Source organism: Rhagoletis zephyria, unplaced genomic scaffold (assembly GCF_001687245.7).
Source record: "Rhagoletis zephyria isolate East Lansing unplaced genomic scaffold, Rhagoletis_zephyria_1.1 Rzeph_scaffold_06375, whole genome shotgun sequence".
In the NCBI taxonomy this organism is placed as follows: Eukaryota; Metazoa; Arthropoda; class Insecta; order Diptera; family Tephritidae; genus Rhagoletis; species Rhagoletis zephyria.
The window spans coordinates 9967-35880 of NW_016163458.1; the positions used below are offsets into that span (position 1 = coordinate 9967).

The 25914-nt window shown below is 31.9% G+C and overlaps 1 long non-coding RNA gene across 1 annotated transcript; it reads left to right on the top strand.

The window, feature by feature from the left end:
• Positions 1 to 8714: 8714 nt before the first annotated feature.
• LOC108373106 (uncharacterized) lies at positions 8715 to 24460 on the top strand. The gene is made up of 4 exons (XR_001848930.1): positions 8715 to 8815; positions 17867 to 17912; positions 19728 to 19766; positions 24437 to 24460. It is a non-coding gene; the product is annotated as an uncharacterized LOC108373106 (long non-coding RNA).
• Positions 24461 to 25914: the final 1454 nt, after the last annotated feature.

Here is a 25914-nt window from a genome sequence, read left to right on the forward strand (position 1 = left end):
CTGCTATTAGTCATTTTGTGTAAATTTCAATTGCATAGAGGTAAAAACTTGATAAAATTAATTTCACGCAACAAATAGCTGTATGCTGTTGATGGTTTTTTAATGTAACAAGTGACAGAATTTTAATCTCAATTGATAAATCACAAAATTCGAGGGAAATAGATTTTTTAGTGCTGAAAATATTCATTTAAACCATCAATAATTCTTTTTTACATTTTTTATTCTCTTCATAAAATTTTCTGCCGCTTATGATACAATTACTCACAGGTATTTACATACATACTTCCCACAGAGTTTACTTCAAAGCGAGTGTATGAATTCATATGAATAAGTTAAATTAATATGTTAAATTTGTCAGATTTCAAGTCGAAAGTTTTGTCGAATTTTCGAGATTTTCACAAAAAAATTTACATTTTTTGAAACTTTGGTAGCTGTCTCTAAAAATTTGTTTAAAATTTTGTAATTTTTTGTGAATGTCTTTATTTCGGACGTAGAGCAAAAAAAAAGGTTGCACCATGAAAAATTAAGATGTTGATATTTTTAAGGACCACCCTAATTGAATTGTTAAAAATATATTAACTGCTTAAGCATCATTATAGATAGAATAACACGTTGTTATCCACATTTTCATGGAAATGCCATCCTTGCTCCAAGATGTACCTCCATACGAATATTTCAACGCCGCTTCTTAAAAGATAAAAGTTATTTCAGCATTTCTGTTTCCCTTATAAAATTTATATTTTTTAAATAGGGTCTTTTGCATTGGTGATTTTCTTATCTACGTAAAAGAAAACTATGCACATTGAGGACAAGTGCAGAACTTTCGCAGAAAGCAAAAATATACACACTGAAGAAAGCCTGCATATTTTTCGAATAAATATGCAAAAGCTTTCACTTAAATTAGAATTTATATAAGATTATTGCGGTGTAAATCAGTTTTTGTTAGATTTGCCTTTGCAAAAGCAATCAAATGATTTATTGAAAAGTCCCCTTTTCCCAAATCGAAAGCTTTTTTGTGTAGACAACTTCGATATGTTGTGAAGAAGGCAGATCGGAATATGCGCTCTCTGGAAAGACTGTAATTATTATACAATGGCCTCAGCTGCCTATTAAGAAGAAACCAAAAATAAACGACGAATAATCAACTCACAGACATTTGGATTTGTCAATGTTATTGTGGCTTATTAACATTTCATTTTTAGTATTTTTATTGAGCTTTGTACCACGATTGTTTATTAGGAAAAATTGGAAAAAAAAACAACAAAGTCTAAGCGGTAGAAGTTATAGCAGCTATTTCGGAGATCACCACATCTCCTCATCAGACTTCTTTTTTCTAGACTTCAGCATGCTATAACTTCTACCGCTTAGACTTTGTTGCTTTTTCAATTTTTCCTAATAAACGATCGTGGTACGAAGCTCATTAACAATATTAAAAATTTGGATTTTAATTAATGACACCGGCCAACCACAACTGCGAGCGAATACCCATATTGTTTTGTATCAGCGACTGATAATTATATACTACTTTAAAAATATTAGGTAGCAAAAAAAAAATACATTTTTTCGTACATATTTTGGTGCAGTATCCATTTTTGGAATAAGAGAAGAGTACAATACTGCAAAAAAAGGAAACAGGCAGGTTCACTTCCGAGTGACTTTCAACAACTGCCAATTTGAATTGAAAGCGAATTTTATTGAAATTCACTCGGAAGTGAATTGCAGATCCTACCTGATAGAAACGAGCGTTACGTATACGCCCTGCAGAATTGGTTCCACATACCTATGTAACTACGTTACATTCCAAATACTTTAAATCGCAAACAACTTAAATGGTTACAGACACGCACGTGCAATAAGTATTTGCGATGTTGTATCATCTTTTATGTAGATACGAATAACTGTACGATACTGGCGAGTGTAAAAAGCATGTAATGTTATTTCGGAACTAAGCTGCCAGCAATACATGTATTCGTATTCGCTGCAGATACTATAACAGATATTATAACAATAATACACATCTGCTGCTTATTGTTTGGCCGAGCTTCTCCTCCAATTAGTGGTGTGGCAACCGCTAATAGGAAAAACTTTTTCTAATTTAGAAGCTGCTCGCAGCCAGGTCCTACGGAGTGGTCGTATGCACCTCTAATCGCTCGGCCACAGCGGCACATTTGCTTTATACAATTTAACGATTAACTCATAATAATTTATTTATTTTATAATCAATATGCAATCAGCGTAAATATTCATTCCATATAATCTTCTACATATACATACATAAATAAAGTTGCATCATGAAAAATTACTATGTATTGAGTTTGGCATATTTTTAGGCACTAAAGCCGACGTTCAACAGTTTTAGCCAAAATTTACGAAATTTCAATTCATGGTGATTAGTGCAAATGCATGCAGATTTGCGAATTTTGTTTACAGCATTTACCATTAAATTGAGCTCAAAATTTAATCTAAAAAAGCATAGATTGCTATCAGACTATTAATTAGATGCCATTACACTCGTTAAATTATTTGAGTGGCAGATATGTAAATCTTTTCTCTGGTTTCTTTAAGCATATGCAGAAATGCAAATGTGTGTAACAATTTTACACATACTACATACCCTGCAGTGAAAAATTATCAATTGTTAAAACTAACCAACTTATAGTTAGCTTTTTGGCGAGATTTCGATTAATACCTCACTTTTAATTAGCTATGACAAAACCAACTTAAAGTGAATTGTAAAGTCGTGCAGGAGTCATGCAGACGCAATCGGGAGTTGGTTTTCTTTACAAGTTTCTATTAAATATCCTCATACAAAAATTACTTTCAATACACTTTTTTTCTGAACTTCGCAGATTCTTTTTCATATTCAGGACAAATAAAAGGAAGATCGAAATTTTATACTATCATTTTGAAGTTATGTCTGACGGTGTTCGAATATGGGGCCACCCAGAGCAGAATATGTAAACAAATATGAAATGTAATAAAATAAAGTAAATAAATAAGTAAATAAAAAAGTAAAAAAACCTAAAAATATTTTGTTTTTCTTATTGATATTTTATGTCCAAAAGTAGTTAGTTACAAGTTAGTTGACATGTAATCCAGAGGTATCAAATGTCTGACTTTTTTGCGGCCATCGCCCCACAAAAGTAGTTAGCTTTTTTCGAACAAAATACACAGTTAATAGTTAGCACTAGTGTTCGCGTAAACAGACTAAAATTAGGTATAAGCTAACGTCACTCCCTGCAGGGTATGTATATATCAAAGCATCGCATTTTAGCCTAATTCTGTTCGTTGGTTGAAAGAAAATATATTCGCTACAAGGAAAATATATATGTTTTTAATTAAATACAAAAAAGTTATGTTAATTGAATAAAATTGTTTTTTCTTTTAGATTTCATAAATCAAAATATTTGCTTGTATTTGGAGACATTGTGATTTCTTACACAAGAATAAATTTTAGTATTTTAATTGGAAAAAAAAAATCGTTGGGAATATTCATATTAAAATAGATAACAAGGAAGTGTTAGTAGGTAAATCAAAATAATTACGGGCCTAAGGGTATAATATCACATAAATAAATACTTGTTTGAACATGCGCATATTTTGGTGTGTAAAAGCAAATGTAAAGTAAATCAAATTACTGCAAATGGTATACTTTTTATATACATACATATATAGAGTCACTCAAACAAATGACAACGTGTTGATTTTTTTGAAGTATTCGTAATGTTTTTCCAGCTAAATTTGTTTTATTATTTTTCTTATAAAAATACAGTCCAACCTTTAACCAATACCATATAAATCACAATTTAAAACTTTGTACAAAATTTAGGAATATTCAACAAATTTTCATCAAAATTTCAATTTTTTAACCTGAATATTAAAAACCTTTCAGGGTATGCAGTTTTATAACACTCGTTGATTTTTGAGAATCTTTTTTGTGGAGACTGCTTTTGTGTTTTTTTTTATATAACAAGTGCAATTTACAAAAACTGGAGTAGATTTTCTGAAATTTTGTTGCGAACGGTGTCCCGCATTTTATTTCATGGAAAGTGTGCAAATACGTAACCTAAAAAAAAAATCTGAAAAATCAACGGAAATTTTTAGACCGTTGAAACTTGCATTTCTTAACTGCATACCAGAAAAATTCTAAAGATTCAGATTAAAAGGTTAAAATTTTGATGGAAAATTTGTTGAATTTTTCTAAATTTTGTATAAAGTTTGAATATGTTATTTATATGTGTTTGATTAAAGCTTGGACGGTATTTTAACAGAAAAATAACAACAACAAAAAAAAAATTTAGCTCGAAAAACATTATAAATAATTGAAGTAAATCAATACGTTGTCACTTGTGTGAGTCACTGTATGTACAATTAATATGCATACTTTCCAACCTTGGGAATAATAATGCGATTCAGGAGTCAAACTTTTCACAGGAAGTAACTATCGATTCACGCAGTTTCCTGTTCAAAATAATATCGTAATTTATTTGCATATAATACATAGCTGCATATGCACACATTTGTTAATTTATTTCCATACGAATATTACAATGATAAACTATTTATTAGCTTGCTATTGACTGCTGAAGGTTATTACGTTATTAGAATTTAAATTTTTCATAATTTGGTATATTTGAAAATCGGAGCTTTTCTGAAATTAATACACCAGTGAGATGATGACCATCTCGAGGTATGTATATCTTTAAACAAGGTTATTTGAACTTAAAGTGGAGTTACAACCGAATCGGATTTGCGGGGGGAAATTTCCCCAACCTTTAGAGGATTTTATTTGCTTGTCAGGTGGTACAGTCTAATGTATATGCATTTCGTAATTATGATGGTATTTATGAATGTATGCATATGGCAAATATGCGAATTTTCAACACAATTCCCGGTGGTTAGTAAAAATGCGCACATATTGCGCATTTCACAAATACCAACATTAGCTATTTAATATCAAATCAAATTTTAATCTAATCGAAACCTAAAAGCACACACACTCACATACGTACATGCATATATGCAAGTATTTATTTACTCGAAATAAATTTATATAATTCTATGAATGTAACTGCTAAGTGGACATGTCTTTGAATGTATGTATGTATGTAGATATAAATATGAAAAGCTGCGGTGCATATAGGTTATAATTGTTGTTGCCAAAATGCAATGCATTGGGCGTCTTTTCCCGCTCGTTGCCTGTTTGTGATGTGTAAAGCGGAAGAGGCAGGGTACGAGCATAACTTGGCCCGCTGCCCATTGCAATGATATGCACATGCACATACACACATATGTATGCACGTGTGTGTAGGCATGTAATAGCAACAAATTCAGCGAATGCCTGTTGGCCTGCACCAAAGCCAAACAGGAATTGTAAGGAAATGCAATGGGCCAAAATAGCAAAGCATTCGAGCAAGCAGCATTCATTGCATGCGGCGATTTGGCAGACAAACATGGGTGAACAGACGGACAGATGGACGTATCTACATATGTGTATGCAGGTTTAGGAGGTTAGTAAGCAAAATAGATAGGCGGATGTAGAAACACGTAACTAGTAGATGCAAATGATATGTATGTAAAGGCGCAGTGTGGTACGCGTATATGCATACATATGTGTGTGTGTTTCTGTGCCAGCTTTTGGGCGCGTTTTCGCTTGAATTGCGCGTAAGGAACACTTGACAGTTACATGCCAAAAATTTATGGCACTTTTAAGAAAAATAACATTCGTTAGTGCATATGTATTCATGTTTATGCGCAGCTGGGCATGTAAATTTTTTTATTTATTATTTTTATGACTATATGCCACTCACTGCCCTTATATTCCAAGATATTTTTGCGTTTATTTATGAATTTCTTATAATATTAGTTTCGTGGCCCAACTCGCCAGAAATTGCAAGTTCTTGTAGTTGCTTCCCTGCCAAATTATGGGACAAATGAGAGAATAAAAGAGATTCTTTCTTTGTCAGAAGTTGAAAGATTCTACCCGACGAATATTCGCTGGTAAAGTCTAATGAAGTATCAAACCATCAGTTGTTTTTGTTTTGTCAAAGCAAAGTGAAAGTTGAGTGAACCAAAAAAAAAANTCAAAATTGATACACCTCGGCTTACCATCTAGCGGAAGGTTTCGGAAGGGTGAAAAAACATATATTTAATACTTGCGCCGGGTATTTAATGTTCGGCTCCGCCCGAACTTAGACTTTCTTACTTGTTAAGTAATAATTTCGTATTCCGTATCAGAATTTTCAGAGTTACCGTATTTTTGCGACCAAAATCCTCGAATTGGGCTTGATTTAACCCGAGTGTGCCCAACAAAATTAATTAACGGTGTAGTCCAACACGGGTACCTGGGTACTCACTTACGGATTTATATCTAAAATTCGGTTGTAACTTAGTATAATCCTGGGTATTAGATGTATATTGTTTTATTTATTATTAAAGAAGATATTTTTATACAAAATAAACGATAGTATTATATACAAGAATCTTTGTAATAGAAAGTCCGGTGTAATCTGTAATGGGCCAGCGCCTATACTGGTGAATTCCGAGAAGGTCTGGTACATTAAACTGAAAAGGGAAGCAATAAGAGGATCTCTATGTTATTTTGTACCCGAGGAATATACTAGAACACCTTTGAAACAAATATGTATTATATTCAGATAACGGTTACTTTAGTATTGCCTGAAAAGTAAAAAAACTGTGTTTTTGTATTTTAGTAAACCAAATATTATTTATACTAGCTCCATTTAACAAATAAATAATCAAAAAACAATATTATTTGTTATAACTTATTTATTTATACATATTACCGACTATTTTGTACATTCGTGTACATTTTTTCAAATTCAAAATCTGCTAGGCTGAAAAGAATTATAAAATGCTTTGCTCCATTTAAAATCAGTAAAATCGAGGGGATCCGGGAGGATTTTAAAAATTTGTTCCTTGAAAAAAAAATTTTTTTGATAGTATCAAATTGATACAATATGTGTCGATGGGTACCCGGGTACCCGGTTTGACACACTAGGGTTAAGCACAGAATTTTTATTTTTGTTCTCTGAGGGTCTGCATTTTAACGAAAAAAAAAAATCAAGCTTTGTAAGTATTTTTGTTTGATTGCGCATGTATTTGCGCATTATTTTGCAAATCAGCAAATGTTAAAAAACCGACTGTGTAAACAAAAGCTGACGTTTACGTTGAATTTGACAGAATTACCAGTTTTTACCCAGAAAAAGATTCCCGTACTTCTTGGTGGACCATTTTACCAATTTTACCTTCATAAAAGTTGAATAACGCAACTATTATTCCCCTTCGCGTTACGTATACGCCCCGTCTGTACGCTACCCCCAATAATCAAAAAGCCGATACTGCGCCCACCGGTGCAGGTATGAATTTTATACCACTAACGATTGCAAAGCGAGCGAAAATATGCAAAGGCATATGTGTACCTATGAAATTAAAAAAAATCAAAAATTGTCTAAAAAAAAATTAAATAAAAAAAAAATATGCATATTCATATACAGTTGCACAAATTTACTCTTTTTCGCATCGCGCATTTACTTCAATAGTGGCATAATTTCAAAATTACAAATATCGAGCTAAGCATGCAGAAATTACCGCTAACTGTTAAAAAAAATTATATTATATCAAAATTGCATAGCTGCATCGATTACCAGTATCTCACTAGAACAAAATAGGTATTCATTTCTACTATGGGAGTGTACATATGTATGTAAATTCAAAACTTTAAAGCCGTTTTTGTGAAGCTTCGCTTTTTGGAGTTATGACACTATTGAAGTAAATGAGCGATATGTAGATACAAACATATGTATGTGTGAATATACATACAAAGTTAGCATTTTATCAAAATCGAGCGCCTGCATACAAAAAATTTTCGAACGAAAAATTTTGAAAAACGAATGCTCGCCCACACGCTCGAACAACTCGCCGCAGTCTCGCCTACAAGCCTATAATACGCCTCGCACATAAGCGGCAGCGCCCGGCAACGACGATGAAATGAATCACAGCCTACGCTAGCGGCTTTGGCAAATACCAACACAACAACAATTCTGCCAACAACATCAACCACCGGTAAAATATGTTCAACATTTTCATACACTAATAGGCTGACTCTGCCTTTGCTTGGTGGTTGTTGGTTCCCCCGGTTAGTTGGCTGTGTTGTTGTTGATCGCCTGTTGCCTGTTAGCTTTTGGATGCTAGCAGTTGGCTATTAATTGCTACTGCACCCTAGTGGTCCCTGTATGTGTGTGTGTGCAACTAAAAAATACGATTTTTTTTTTAAATAAAAAGTTTATATTTCACATTAGATATGTTTATGATAGCGCACAACCACAGTAATAACAACAACAACAACATCGCCAAGCAGCCTTCACCCACACACTTACGCCAATATAACCCCTGTCACCGACCGCACGTTGGGTATCTATCTGCCAGCCGCCCACCCACACCTACCCGCACTACTTTCATTTTTGGCATTGCCAAAGCCCACCTGAATATACCCCACACTCTGCACAGCTGTTGTCTCTGTCTCACATAAGCGCAACTAACTATGCTGTTGCTGCTCGCACGCATTCGCTCTCTTGCGAATTTCGCTGCACGATCGCGCTATGGCTGGCTGGCGGACTGCTAGCTGCATATGTGTGCGTTTATGAAAATTGAATTTTCAGAAAAATTTCCTCAACATAACGCGCTGGTTTCTTGCTTGATCGTCAGTCTGTTTAGTCGAACCGCAGCATTCGCTCCCAACGTCGTCAGCTGCTCGGACTATCGTAGAGAGTTTAATTTTGTTTCTTTTCCCTAAGTAAGTTTTCAATGAGAAAAAATTCATGAAAAATTTATTTATTATAGGCGATACACGAAAGTATAAAAAAATATAAGCAATTTATGAGAAGAAGTAATGAATTTTGAAAAGCAAAAAAAACTTTTTTTTTGTTATCCTTGTAAGCATTTCAAGGCTCTGTGGTAGTATTGGCGTGGCGAAAGTGTGCCGAAAGCTCGAAAAGTGCGAAATGAGGAAATTCGCTAGAGGATTTTCGTAGACTGAAAATAAAAGAATTATATAATATGCTGGACATTTCTCCGAAATCGCATGAAGTGATTGAAAATAATGTTTTTTTTTTTTATAAACTAGTGCGCTATTCAATAGCAGTGTGTGTGAATATTTGACTCCTTCACGGATAAAGTGTGTAAAGTGGAGTTAAGTGGAGTAGTGACTCTGAAGCTACTGATTGGACAAGCATACTGGAACTGAAGCAAAAAATTTGTAGGGATTGGACGACAAATACAATATTATGTAAAAAATAAAAAAATATTTAAAAAAGAAAATAAAGTAGAGCAATTGCTCTTAAATGAATTTAATATAATTTTAAGAAACAAAAAAATCAATTAAAGCAAGACAAAAATAACAAATTTCAAAAGGACTAAAAAATTAAAAATTAACAAATATTTATCAGCCAAAGCTCATAGTAAAATTTTATTTATATTGCCGATTAAATAAAAAATAACTTTAAATGAAAATTAAATAAAATATTTTCACTTTAAAAAAGTTAAGAAAAATTATATTTATATTTTTTATTTTTATAAAATAAAAAATAAATTTTTATAAACGAAAATTATTTGAATACCAAAATTTAAATAAAACGAAATTTAATTTTTTACAAAAAAGATAAACAATTTTTTTTTAATTACATTGAAAAAATCATACTTTTTATTTAAAGAATAAAATATTTCGCTCTGTAAATGAAATAAAATTACATTAATTTGAAACGATCGAGAAACCAGCGGGCTATCGGTGAGTACTTGAAGAAGTAACTCCCTAGAAAATCTCAAAAAAAAAAATAAAAATAAAAATAAAATAAAAAACCTCAACTTATACAGCAACATCCACTGCGCTATATGCTACTGCCACGCACCACAGCAGCCAGCGAATGTAGCGCAGCAGCGCATACAATTTGTGGCACGCAAGACGCCTCAGTTGTATGGCCAAAAATAGACATCGGGCCGGAGCTCAGTGTGTTACATGATATACCGAACGATCAGCAGGCCAAAAGCAACTAGCAACAGAATAAATAAAGAACCAAAGATAAAAAAAAATATAATTGAAAAAAAAATTACAAAAAAAAAAACAATGAAGAGCGAAATGAAAACTGGCAAAGGAAAACAAACAACAAGAGTCAAGAAGAGCAAAAGCCAAGGCAACAGGCAATGAAATTGTACAAAAGTGAGGCATACGGAACAACAGCAGAGCGATTGCGTTGCTGCAGCTGCTGGTCATCACGAAACAAGCACTCAAATGCACACACACACACACACACACTCGCAAGCAAACACACACTGTAACACACGCGCATTATAAACGCACAGAGCCACATGTAGCACTTGCAGCGCAACAACAAAAACTAGAGAATTTAAAAGAAAAAAAAAATTGTGTGAATTTAAAAATAATTTTCATAAGAAAACCAATGCTAGAATGACTACTAGTTGGACTCGTGCATGTAGAGTGTACATATCTACATACATATGTGCATAGGAATGTTTGCACAGTTTGCCACCTTGGCCAAATGAATTGAAATGAAACGATAAAGGAAAGAGGCACATTCGAAAAAAAAAAACAAAAAAAAAAGAACTGCAAGCAAGCCAAACATGAAAACTAATGAAAATGGCAATTCGCAGTGTGTACGTGAGTAAAATTTGCTGTGCGAGTATACATATACATACATGTGTATGGGAGTGTGAGTGCATGTGCGCGTGTGTGAGTGAAAAACAGCAGAAAAACGGTAAAAGACGATGATGCAGACCATTCTAAATTCGGAAATTACGAGGTGATAAGCAAACACCGTTCCAACGTATCATACGAAATTTGGAAATATGTATGTTTTGGCAGAAGCACATACATAAATTGGAATAAACACATACATGCACATGTACATGTAAAGGAGCACCCTCAAACACACGTAAACATTAAGAGGCACACAAACACTCGCATACTCACAGCAAATAAATAGAAAGCTAAAGTTTACATAAATATCTTAACCACTATGCACACACACACACACAAACACACACACACACACTTATCTATACTCCTTATACTTATGCCGCTCGCAAAAAAAACTTTGAAGCTTTCGGCACGAAGTGAAGCACGATCGTTTGTTTTAACGAAAATTCTTGCGTTTTTTGTTGTTGCTGCAATTTTTTTTTTTTTTTTTGAGGGGTTAGATTGAGAGGGGGCGTTTCACCCACGCATTGTGCTATTTTTATTCACTTATTTTTATTGTTTTTTTTTTTTTTTTTACTTTAATGCACACACACACACACACACACACACACGGGCACGCTTTTGGCAGGAATTTTTCGCTGTCATTTTTTCTTATTATTTTTGGAATTTTGCCATTTGATACTGAGCATACAAAAATTTGTTAGACGTGAGATTTGGCAGATATGTACATATGTATGTGAGAGAGCGGTGAATGGGGAATGAGAGCTTTGAAAATTCCAACGCTGTTTTAACGATTTTCAGCTAATGTTTTTGTTTACTTTTGGTAGAAAATATTACCACGTATGTAAGTAGCCTTAATTACCATTTTAGGTTTTCAAAGTCAAGTTTATTTTTCGTCTCTGTTTAATTCCTATTTCTATGAATTCATACCAAAAATTACATTGGTTTTCTTACAACTCTAATGAATATCTTTATTATTGGTACTCAATTATGTTACTAAAGCACTTTTTCCTGGCAGATGGCACGAAAACCCACAATAAATATTTTTTATTATTTCTGTTGCTTGAAAAAGTATTTAGCCGTAAAATTTCTTGAGGAAACCATTATACGAGTATTTGTTTTGTCAAATACAATGCAAAATGATTTAAGAAATTTTGTTAGCAGACAATTTCTGTTTAATCTCTCTTTTAATCTCTTTTTGTTGGTTGTTCTTGAGAGCTGGATTCTAAGCTTTAGAAGTAAAACTAATGTGTACTTTTTTACGAGAGCACATGCACTTGCAAACAAGACACTAAACGATTTCCGACGAAAGGCCAAACTAGTAGCAAATTGTGCAGGAAATAGCCGGTCATTGGCCAAAAGTGGAGTATGCCGCCGAATCTGGTACACCGACTATACACTGCCGTTTGGAGGCCAATCTTAGAGGAAAACGGCTATAGCAGCTAGATGCATTCCTGCATAAAAAAAAATATATATTTTGAAAAAATTGCTAAGATATTTTTTTCGTAGTTAGTGCTCAATTATGAGGGAAATTCGCCGTAAATGTCATATCAAGCTACAATAAGTTAAAATCTGCAAAGAATATGATGGTGGTCATACTATGGATCAACTGCAGTTAACTCCCGAGTTGATCCGGATCAACGCTGCCGTCAGTTTATGCTTTTAAGGAGTGATTAGGCAGAGGAGTATACGCTGAGCAACTTAAGATGACGACGTCACTGTTGTAGCCGCTACAACAAAAACAACAACGTCACTCTTCCTTTTCCCAGACTATTCTGGTATCTTTCAGGACGAGCTAGAGGCTATACAACGGCAAGAAATTGCTGATAGTCTAATTTGAATAGCTGTCCGAAACAATGAAATCTAATTCTATTCGGAAATTCAAGTTCTCAATGATCAAATTGGAAACGACAGCGAATTAGCTCAATACGTTGGCAACACAGTTCGTTTTGCATTTGGGATGGCTACCAAGGCATTGACGCTTACTGTAAGCTCATGATGGAGGGAGGTGTTTGCAAAAAAACCCTTCGATGCGGGACTATGCTGGACATAAGAAAATTGCAAGAGCTTCTCTCGTTTAGAAGAGGGGATATTGACAGAAAATAAAAAATCATTTTCCATCTAAATTGCTTTTGGAATCGGCTGTTAGTCTCCTTAAAATTTCAACAACTTTTTTTGTTAGAAAATGCAGCTCTAATTATTTTCGTCCAAGCAAGGCATATCAAACAGGTAATAGCATTAGAGCAAAAACTACATTTACGTTTATTTTGTTGATGCTTCTGGCTTCGAAAGTGTCAGTAAATAATATACTTTTTTTTTTAAATATCATAGTAGGCGATGCGAAATATAAAAAAGAAATAAAGAACAAATAAATAAACATTGGTGCGAATTTCTTTCTTTGTGGATTTGTTTCATTCCTGCAGCTCCTGAGTAGAGAAACGTTTTTTTTTTTGTTTTCAATCGCTTTTTTTGGAGAATCACATGCAAATACATTTTGCCAAATAAGAATTTTTGCAAAAAAAAATTTACAAAATTTTACAGTTCAGAGACCAAGTAATTTGAATAAAATCAAAACAGCTGCTCTACTGGTAGTACTTGTGTAATATGCCTTGCGTCCAAGATATATTCAACAAGATAGATGTGACAGCCAAATTTATGTCAGAAAAATATGTAAAAATTAAATACAAAAAATGTTTTCAATATAATTTGAAATAATACGTTCAATATTTGACTGGCAATATAACTTCTACCTTGTTGAATATGACGAACAAAATCGTCTTGAAGATTGTTTAACTGAAATTCTTTACGGCTTCCAACTTAATAAAAGTAGAGCTTGAAATTTAGAATAAAGCTTTAAGTAAGAAGTTCTGTTTAACTCGATTGGAACATTTAGTGTTAACGCACAATTTTTTTTTAAGTTCTTTAAAAAAAGCTGTAAAAGTAACTTGAATATAATTTGAAACGAAATATTTATTTAAAATTTCGCTAAATTCTTTATTGAAGCAACATTTATTTACGAACAAATTGTTTTTGTTTTTCATCACGTAAACAAAATACGAGCATCTAAGCGATATCGCGTAGCGCTAAATAAATTTCATGCAGCAGTCACAAAAACTTGTACAAATAAGACGTCATTAACACATAAAATGTTTTCGAAAACATATGTAAGTTTATTTAAAAGATCGAAAACATTCCAAAAAACCATTTGTGTCAAGATTTTTCGACGCCCACGCAATGGGCTATTTTTTGCAACTCAATGTCGAATATGACCCGGCAACACTCTGCGCAGCAGCACAAATTCTGAACACTGCTTACGTATCTCAAATACAAATAAATGCAATCATAGATGTATGCACATATACATATATATACACACAACACACACACACCTACGTATATCACCTGTGAAGATCTCGACATCCTCCTATTGCGCATTGAGTGGTGTGTTATGAGCATTTTAATTTGTTATTACCCAATATGTAACACTAAAAGCCACACAACAACAAATACTCAACTCAACTTTTCTGCCGCTCCCTCCTTTCATTCGCTCTTTATCATCCCCCATCCTCCTCCCGATTAACGCTCGCTCAGTGTGGCTAAAGCTTTTTAACTTGTGGAAATTCAATACGATCTATTTTTAAATAAAAACAAAACAACAAAATGAAATAAAAATAAAAATATTTTTCCTATGCAGTAAATATTCAAACGTTATGTGTACATGCGTGTATGTAAGTATGTATGCATACATATTTCTTTGTGGTTGTGCTATATGCACATGTATGTGTATGTATGTATGTGCGATATACTTTTGCGCAAATAAACAGCGAGAAAACTTATGCATAATCACACTCAAAAAAAAAATCTTGTTTATCCGCACATGCACACAGCACATAGTACACTTGGGATTGAAATGTGTTCACATAAACGAACTCATATAAATTCAAAGAGAATAAATGCATTTTTTTTTTTTTTTGTTGATAGGCGATAAAATTCTCTTCCAATTGCTGGCCGGGTGAAAATAACTGCACATATATGTATGTATGCATCACGCACACACACACACACATTTGTTTCTATAAATTTTCATATGCAGTGATTTTGTCTGGGGAATATGATTTTGATAATGAGAAGCAACACCAACTGTTGTTGTTGGCTTCGTGGTTGGTTTTGCATGTGCGTGTGTGTGTGTGTGCGTGTGTGGTTTACACGAATATTTCGCTTACTGGTTTTGCAAATATGTCGCGTTAGCACAAAACTTTTGTTAGCAAATATTTAAAAAAAAAAATGCAACATTTTGTATACTTTATGCAGCAGTTAACTGCTGGCAAAAATAGAGCAAAAATTTGCAAATGCATTTAACGAATTTCGACATCATTAAACAGCGTACAAACTATAGAGTGCAACAAAAGTTGGCTAGTAGAGTGTATAACTGTACACCTTTGTAATAAAACACAAGCCGGTGCATATGCTGTTAAAAGCATTCATCACTTTTTTTTTTGTTTTTGTCCCTTTGAAAGTATGTATGTAAGTTTCTCGCCTTCAACAGCAAGGTTTCGTGTGGCGGTTATGTGGAAAATATTCGGTATATTTGCAAACTGTGCACTTTATTTGATTGGTTACATGCATGAGCATATACATATATATATGTGTATGTGAAATGTATGTATGTATGCTCGTAAGCAATTAGAGTAATGCAACAAGGTGGTCGCTATAGTCCGAAAAATGATGCGAAAGACTTTTGACATTTTTTGAAAGGGAATACAAAATACTGTAGTAAAGATCTCTAAAGAAAATAATAAAGAGAATAAATACTCCTAAGTATGTATAAAAACATATTTTGGTGGAGTGAGTACTGCAAAGCAATGGTGCTGTGCAGTCCACTCCTCCAAGTTGAAATTCTTTAACAAGTACACAACATTTGTATACAGTTAGTGCCCGTGCATTTTCATTTTTTTTTTAAAACAATTTTTTTGAATTTAAATTTTACTAATTTTATAAAAATATATGTACATAGTCACACTACAATAAAATCCATAAAACTCAAAATTTCTAACTTGGTAAGAATTCAAAAAATTGTCAAATTTTCATCAAAAATTCACACATTTTATTTCGAGTTTTTAGATTATTTTTGGGTTTGTTGACGGTGTTGCGCTTTTTCTTCTGTATGAATATCATTCGTGATATGGAAGAAAATATGTATAAATATATAAATATTTATTACAAAATAATAAAATTTAAATTAAATATGCACAATATTAAAAAAGTGGGAAAAAAATGTATTGCACGATTTTCACTGACACTCACTGTATATACTTCTAGATAGATATAGAGTATGCACAGCGACCAGTAGGTTTATTATGCTCATCACAACACTACATCTAGCCCCTAAAGATCCTATAATTTTAAGAATAGATCCCAGGGATAGGGAGTGGATGTGTTCTTCTCTTGGCCGTAGATGTCCCATGCACCTCTTCCTTCTCCGTGAAACGGCCTCACACAACAGGTGCAATCATCTCTCTTTGGTAGAGTCACAAAAGCGATCGATTGACCAGTTCTCTAGCTTGTGCAAGTGGCCTCTTGGCCCTATATTGATGCATCGGAGCTATTGATAAAACATATCGCACACCTAATACATCTAAAATGCGATCAACTAAACAAAAAATTTGGGCGATGCTTTTGCATAAATCAATTCATAGGACTTATGTACATCCAACTAATGGAAATAATTTTTTATTTTTCTTTTTTTTAAGTTAGGCGGTTAGGCGCCCTCATTGCTATTTGGTGCTGCGTTGCGGACCCCTCACAATTCGGCGATTATTGCCACGCTAAACACTTGTTTGCATTGCAGGAAAAAGTGCGCCAGCGCGTAATGCAATCAGGATGCCTAGCAAGCTCAGCATCTGAACACTCGTAAAGATTATTGACAATTTTTTATTTCACCGCTGATTAGAGGAATCGCTGCATATTCGAAATGGCTTCTAGCAGCTTTTACGCTACACTTATTCTTTTCTCAAGAGATGATTAGATAGGGCGAGTGGGCTGAGAGGGAGCTGAGAACTTTTTCATGAATGCGTCGAAGCTTGATGTAAGGGTTGCCATCAAAATCAAGTTTAGACATCCAAAATTGGGTAGCGTGCTTCAGCCAGAAGTGGCTTCCATTAGGGAAAGCAGTAGGCAAACTTCTAAATAACTTGTGTAACCCATTTACCCATTAATTCTTAGAAGCAACTTTTGCTCGTTTATTTGAATATTATTAGAGGAAAACTCATATGATTTCTACTGACCTCTGGCATATGATATACACTTATTTGGTATTCAGGTCGGCAAGATTAGAGAGGAGGCCTTATGGAAGCCCTTATTTCAGATCTTTTGAAACGATCGGATGCATAGGTTTGTTTCTTACTTTGCTATTAATTATTATTGATGCTGCATTGTACAACCTATCGATGTCTAAAAAGCATATTTTAATATCTAGTAAGATCCCTTCTTGAGTATGCAACTTTACATGGGATCCGGGGGGTTAGTAAGTAGTGGTTAAAAGCTCGATAAAAATATTGACGGTTTTAAGCTCAAAATTCTATGGTTTGCTTACAAAAGTTGGATAAATGAACTACAATTTGAACTAAATTAATCTATACATATATTACAATTCAATCAATCAATTTTCAGTTTGCAAGCGAATGAACTCGATGTGGCATAATCAAATTAATTCCTAAATAGTTGTTGATAAATCAAATCCACATACGTACATAAAAGCAATTGACTCAAGTGTTTTCAAGTGTATAATACTCCTCTTCAACGCAGTAAACAAAAGTGTATGAGTTCAATAAAACCAAAAATATAACTAAAAAATTTACAAATATAATACATTTAATTCGCAAGCAAATTTTCGCCAACCACTACTCGCCACAAAAGAGATCATAATCTGCGTTAAAGCCTCTTAAAATGTTACCGTGAACAGAAACTTGCCATTAAATAATCCAAAATGATTTTACTTCAATGCAAAATTCATAAAATATTAATAAAGATTTGCAACGGACACTATTCAAATCAATTCGAATTGAATCGACGCAAATTTGCATTGTTTGCATTCACGCTCACACTAACTAACACAATATTTTCTTTTCATTGCAGGTTCTTAATCCCAAACCATAACCATGTCCGATGAAGAGGAGTACACGTAAGTAAAATCGCCACAAATACAAAAGCAAATCAACAGAAAACGAAAGGAAAAAATAGCAGCTTCAGCATAAAAAAAAGAAAAAAAGCAAAGACATTAGAACGAGCAGCACTTAAATGAATTAAAATAACAGACAATTTAGAGTAAAAAAAAAATATTAAAAACAATAAACAAATACCACGTACAAACAATTAAAAATATTGCGTTTACTCGTAACGCCACCACCAAACCAAAAAAAAAGCGAACAAAAAATTGATTAAAAATCATTTAAATACAAATAAAATTGCTTACACAGCACGCACCATGTGCAAAATATGCATTCAATATCCATATTGATAAATTACGTAGTAGTTGCATATTAATTGCTAAGCAAAATTTGCACGCGCGCATACGCCAGAGTGCTACGGGGCGTATACGCAACACACAGCACATTTGACTGTTGCTGTTGCTCTTGCTTGCTTGCTGCAGGTGCACATAACTGCATGCATATGTATATACAAATACGTGCATAAATATTACATTTGGAAAGTATTCGAAAGATGAATAAAAACCGAATTGAATTAACACATGCAAATATGTGTGTTTGTACGTATGTATGTACATACATATGTACGTTAGTTGTTTTATTAAAAGATATTTTATACAAATTAATATTTGTTGGGAATGAAATTTATGACTGGCTGTTAAGGGATTTTCTTCAAATATTCGTAATGTTTTTGGAGCAAATTTTTTTTTGTTATTTTTATATAAAAATATCGTCTAAGCTTTAACCAAAACCGTGTAAATCACAGTTTCAAACTTTATACAAAATTTAGGAAAAAAACAAATTTTCATCAAAATTTCCACATCTTATTCAAAATTTTTAGAAAATTTTTGGTTATACGGTTTTATAGCCCATACAATTTTAGTGTAATGAAGTGCACGTTTCAACGGCTAAAAAATCGCGTTGATTTTCGAAATTTTTTTTTGTGACGGATTTTTTCACTTTTTCATATAAGTATGACTTTTTTATAAAATTAAACGAGGGAGACCGTCAGCAACAATATTTCAAAATATCACCGCAAGTTTTTGTAAATTGCGCTTGTTATACTAAAACACCCGAAAAAGTAGCCTAAAAAAAAAAAATTCTCTAAAATATACGCAATTTTTTAGCCGTTTTAAACTTGCACTTCATTAGACTTAAAATAGGGGCTATAAAACTGCATACCCTACAATTTTCTAAAAATTCAGAATAAAATGTTGAAATTTTGATGAAAATTTGGTGAATTTTCCTAAATTTTGTATAAAGTCATATTAAAAGTAACGGGTAGTTATTAAAAAAAATATATAATAAAAATAAACCCCAACAATTATGTATGTTTACCTCTTTATGTTGTAATTAATTTCATGTTTTGTTTTCTCCATATGTTTATCTCTCTTCACATGTACGACTGTGTTTGCACCACCGTTACAAAACACCAAAAATTACAAAAAAAAAAAAAATACCAAAAACAACACTTATACATACAACTATAAATGTTTATGCACACGTAACCGCCACGAACGTTCGTCCATTGTTCGTTCCATCGATCGTTTGTACGCTCGTCTGCCCGTTCGCCTGCCTGCCTGATCGTATGTACGTCCGCCCGTCCCCACATCACCAAATATGTATGTGTTTCGAACATGAAAACAATCCAAAAATATATGATTATGTATCCATCCATATCTGATCTGTATGCGTGTGTATGTGATTGAATCGAAAAAAAAAACATGCACAAAAAACGTATGTATGTATTCGCATGTACGTCCAACGCCCATATAATGTCAACCAAACAGTTCCGAGGAGGAGGAGGAGGTTGTCGAGGAGACCAGAGAGTAAGTACTGAATACACAAAAAACATACAACATTTATCAGAAAGCATACATTCACCAGTATACAAAAACAAATTTTTATGCAAAGTCATATTTATACGATCATTAAAAAATTCGTGGAAATAAATTAGAAGTTAAAAAATATCGAAAGTTATCATTGCATATTTCTCACTCTTATAGTCATTTTACACTCACTAAGCCTAATACGTATTTCTACTTATTTTTATTAACCATTTCGTATTTAAAAATATACTTATATGCTTCGAAATTTCGATATTTGGTTTAGTGGTAAAAAAAATATTTAACACAAATATTTGATGCAAAATGAAAGAGGTATGAAAGATTGTAGTATTGAAAAATCGATAATTTTTACAAAAATCTTGTTTGGACAGGGCATATAAGACGAGAAAGAAATAGGCAATAGGGTAGGGGTAGGGGGGTCCGTGTAATGTGAAAGAGTTGTATAAGGCTTAGAGAATACCCCTATTGTTTTGTTTTGAATTTCACAAATATTTGAATCATAACAGCTACAAATATTTGATACGTCATAGTTACATTGGGACAAAAACATTTTTATTAAAAAAGTAAATTTATAATTTTTTTGTCACGTATTTTTAGCTCCAAAAAATTTTAATATAAACAGAAAATGAAATTATTTTTACTATATGATTCAAAAGTAAAAAATATTTTTTTTTAAAGGAATAAAAAAATTATCAGCAAGTGTCTTTTAAAAAAAAAAATGTGCAAGAAAATAATTAATAAAGTCGTTAAAAATACATACAAAGTAATGTATGTAAATATAAATTATTATAGCATAAAAAAAATAAATTGTATAAAAAATTATTTTTACTTAAAAAAGATAACTATTTTTACTGAATAAAAAATTAAACAAAAATTTTAAATTTGTAATCAAAATTTTAAATCTAATTAAAAATTTTTTTTCACACTTTTACTTATTAACGATTTTGTAGACAGCCAAAGAAACATTTGTTGCGTCTGTTATTTAAATTTTTTCAATTAATATCTTAATAATTATGGTAAATTTTATTAAAAGTACACACAAATTTACTTCTTCAGCATTTTTTCATAGTTAATTGCAATCTTTCAAACCGCTTGAGATTTTTGAACAGAATTTCAAATTATGTATTGAAATTGTTTCCAAATTCGTAGGTTTGTTCCACAAGCTACTCGAAATTGCTACGGGCTACAATTAAGCGTTTTACCAGCAAATTTACATGTTAATAGAGAGCAAAACACTTATGTCAAAATGGCAGAAACTAACACACACTTTGCTCGAAATTTTTTTCGAGCACAATCTATACTAACAAACAAATAAGTCTGTGGTAGTTTACACAAAACTGTTCCAAGAATTTTTTTTTAAGGATAGTAATTTGCAAAGTCCTTTGCTTTACGCTCACAGTTTGAACTTAGCTCGAGTTTTTCTTCGAGTAGCTCGTGGAACAAACCTAATATAAAATCGAAAATTATGCATTAGCGAAAAATTAAAACGCTTTTGATAAACATAAACAATAACAACAATTTGTTAGTAAAGAATATTCGTAGGCTTCATAATTTTCTAAATAACGCAAGAGCGTGAATAACCAGGCGACATACTGTAGCACATTTAACAAAAAAAAAAGTTGAATTTAAATTCAAATCAGGTTTTTCGAAGTTAGCACCGATACACTTAAAATAGTTATAGAACAGCACTCGAAGCTAACTAATAGTGAAAAGAAATTTCTTAAAATTTTTCTGAGATTCGATTCAATGATTCATTCCCTAAGTTCATGTAGTAGTTGTAGGAATTTCTTACTGAATTATCACAAATTGTAAAAAATGTATTTTCGAGTTTTGTGTTTGACAGAGTCCTCTGCAACCTATCATACAGTTATTGCATTAGAATGAAACAAAAAATCCATAAAAGTTCATTGCTGCGGAAATTTAAATTTAAAAATTTTCTCAGTGCTGGGAGTGTTCAAACGCAATTCAAATTGAATAGAATAATTCTTTAAACTCAAATAATAATGGAGCAATCAAAAAACTTTTAATACAAATTTTCAGCACTTCGGTAGAAGTTTCGAGACTTTCTTTGAGCTTAAGGGAATAATTTAATATTTTATGAAATTGAATTTTTTCTAGAACGTCGGTTTCACGCTCCAATGACAACAAATTTGTGTAATTTGAAAAAAGTAGTGTGGGAAAAACTGTGTGTAAATATGCATTCATAAATGCAATTAAAAAGGTATTTTCTAGTGGCTACCTTTGAGGCTCAAACTTGAATCATTTAATGCCTAGTAGAAATTTGGTATAAAGGGCGAAGAATCAAAATTGTGTAGGACACAAATTTGGAAAATAGATAAAAAGTTATACAGCTATATGGAAATCTACAGAATGTATAGGCAGAAAATTTGGTATTAAAATATATGTATGTCAACACAATATGTGGTAAAATATAATTTTTGAAAAATAGCGAAAAGTTAGTGCCTACAAGCAGAAAAACACAATTTGAGTTAGACAAAAAAAAAACAAGAATTCACACTAAAATGCCTAAAAGCAAAAAAAGCTACGCTGGCGCTATTAATTAACTTTTAAATTGCAATTAAGCAAAAATGTACTAAATCAAGTGAAAGAAAAAAACCGCAATTGGCTGCTGCCAAAGCGAAAAATAAAACAACACTAAATTCCGTTTTTCTATAAATCAACTGCATACTACTCACCAAACCCCAAATCCAAAAGCAAAAATCTAAAACATTGAATGAAATTTTAAAATGAAATTCAAGCAAATTGCAAAAAATAACAACTATATACTTCAGTTAGCAAATGGCAAAAGTAAACAGCTAAATAAATAAATTACAACCAATTTGCAATGACATTCACTTCAGTTTGGAAATTCTATTGATTCTACTAGTAGTAACTATGTATTTACTTGTACTTACTGCCATCCTGCCTTTAACTCTGTCTTTCTCTTTCTCTCTCAAGCTATTTATAACTTCGTATACTTACGCTCTTTTGTATGTATGTACATAAGTCTTTTAGTCTACTACTTTCTACTTTTCTATCGACCAAACCTCTATCTAAATAGCAAACTACTTATAGCAGTCAAACTACTTATAGCAAACAAACAAACATTCAAATATTTAATAAAAATTTTCCATTTCGTCAACGCCGCACATACAAATTGAACATCTATAAATTTATTTATGTACATAAATATCGTACTTGTTACACCTTCCGTGGAAGCTGAAACTCAAAAATATGTTTTTGTTTGTTTTTTTCTTCTTTTCTCTTTCTTTTGTTTCTAATTGCAGGAAGTAAGTAGAGAAAAAACAAAACCAAAGAACAAAAAAAGAAACGTCACACACACACACACGCAGAAAACATACCCAAACACATATGCACACATTTATTGGTTGGTAGAGAGTGTTGCAAGAAAACGTATGAAAAAATAAATAAAATAAAAAATTTACAGTTTGGAAGCCTGCAATAGCATACCTGCAGGCGCCGCGCCGTAGTTAGCTTTTAAGTGTACAAAAGAAAGGGTTCTAGCAATTTGTGAATTTGTTGTAAGAAAACTATTTGCTATGAAAGCAAGCGCTACATATGCACAAATATGTATATTTATAAATATGTACATATGTACCTCGTTGAATTTATGCATTTTGTGGCTATGACAAAACTGTACTGTACGTACATACATACATATGTATGTGCAGCCAACAATACAGTTAGCAACGCAAACTTTATATATGTGTTTCAACGCGGAATGCAGTTTATTTTTAAATTAGTTATAGAAATAGAACGATCACGTAAGATTTTTGCTCGCATCCAAAAACAAAATTTGAAAAAAAAACATACTCCCACATCATCAACGATAATTCAAATTGTATGACTATCATCGCAAGCAAACCCAAAGAAATCAAAAAAAAAAAAAAAAGCAACAGCGTAGTGTTTGTTAGCAACCCAAAAAATAGCAGATTTTTTCGTTGAATTATTTTGATACGCTACACTTATTTTTGGCTCGTCTGCATAGTTTGTTTTTTTTTTTTCCAAATTAGATTTAGCTTTGAGTTAAGCATTCGTTCGTTTTTTTTACACATACATACATATGTACTATATTACTACTATATATGCAAAATTATATATACATTTTTACATATACATACATATGCAGCATATACGGTGTATATATGTACAAGAAGCACACATTTCAATACATTTACATTCCTATTTATACTGTATATTTACCACGTATGTAACACATTTTTAAACAAATATTTTTATTCTTTCTTTTCGACAACGTTACCTTTTTTGTGTTGTTGCGTGCGTGTGTGTATAATTTTTGTAAATGATTACGCAAAATTAAAATTAAATTTATCAAAAAAAAATGTAATACAAAAAAATTATGCGTTTTTGTCATCACGCTGCAAATGTAAAAATAAAAAAAAAAAATTAAAAATTAAAAAAAAAAAACTGAAACACACCACCAATCAACCAATCAACCAACCAACAAACCTCACATCCTTCACTGTGGATATGCCAAAAAAAAAATCTGTATGAAATTAAAACTCAATTTTTGAAACAAAAAAAAAAATCGTTGACAATTTCGATCACACACAATTCAATCCAAATCAATCCATCCACAAAATGTTTGCCAATGCCTTATGAAAACGTAGAAAGCCACCTCAAACACCAGCCGAGTAAGTGTTACAAAGAAAAAAAAAGAATACAAATAAAGCCTTATAAATATTTATAGCGTTTTTTTATTGTTGTAAACTCACCAAACGCCAACTGGCTGCAAGTGAAGCATTCCAACTTAACAGCCAAACAAATTATAATCAGCTGTTACTTGCTAACGCAACAAAATTTCAATATTGGTTTTCACAAAAACAAAAAATAAAACTTGCAAAATTTTTCCACAACAAAAAATTGTACATGTTCCTTAAACGTAAGATATATTGCGAAAGTTTATTTAGAAAATGAAAAAAAAAATATTTCTTCAAAATTAAATTTACTCCAAAATCTTACCATTAATTCACTTGCAGCCAAACATAACTAAATTTCTTCTTACCTACAAAGCCCTATTTCCTTGTTTGTTTTTGTAACTTTGCTTTATATGCCATTATTGTGTGTGAATCAACGCAGTGCAAGCTTCCCAAAAATAAAAAAATTATAAAAATCGTAAACGCCAAGTAATTTTGTTTAGTTAGTTGAATTAATCATTTTTTTGTACTCACCCAACATTAATGTTCCCCCTAAGCATAAAATAAAGTAAAACCATTTAAAAAAACAACAGTATTTTAGTAAGATATGCATTTTGTGTCATGCCATTTAGCCTTTTCGATCCACTGTACATTCACATACATACATACATATGCACCACCGGCTCAGAAACTGCTTTGTGGAAAGCAGCAGCATCCACCCATACCATCTGCATAGGCTAATGTATTCATTTACTAGCTAGTAGCATAACTGTTTTGTGTTGTTACTCTATTTATGCACCTAAATACTATTTATGTAAACGTTTATGTTGGTTTTGTTGTTATTACAACGAAATTTTTACGTAGTTATCATAGAAATGCATTTATACTTTAGTTTTTTTTAATACCTAAAAAACTTTTATTTCTTTTCATTTATTGAGAAAGATTTGTTAAATATATTTATGCGAATTGACAGCGTTTTTAATGGTTTTATTAAAAAAATAAACAACAAAAACAGAAAATTCAGGGTGTTTTCTTAAAATAATTTAAAAAATTGACTTTTGCTCTTTTTAGAAATCACTAAAAACGACATATTGTTTTCTTATATTTTTTAAACAAATTTTTAAATTATGATTTTTTTCGAATTTCAAAAAAAAATAAACTTTTAAAAAAGTTCAAAAAATTGTTTTCTTGGTACTTTTTTTTAGAAGATTAAGAATGATTCACAATTTTTACCAAACACGATTTAAAGAAGCTATTAAAAATTTCTAAAAAAAAATATTAAATTTAGTAGTAAGTAATTTTAGTATTTAAAAAAATATTTCTTAAAATCGGTTAAGGATTGCATTATTATTTCATTCTAAATTAAAAAAAGATATAAATAATAATGGCATTTTTAAACTTCGAATATACAATTTGAACAATTATTTTTTTTTTATTATCTTGAGATGTTT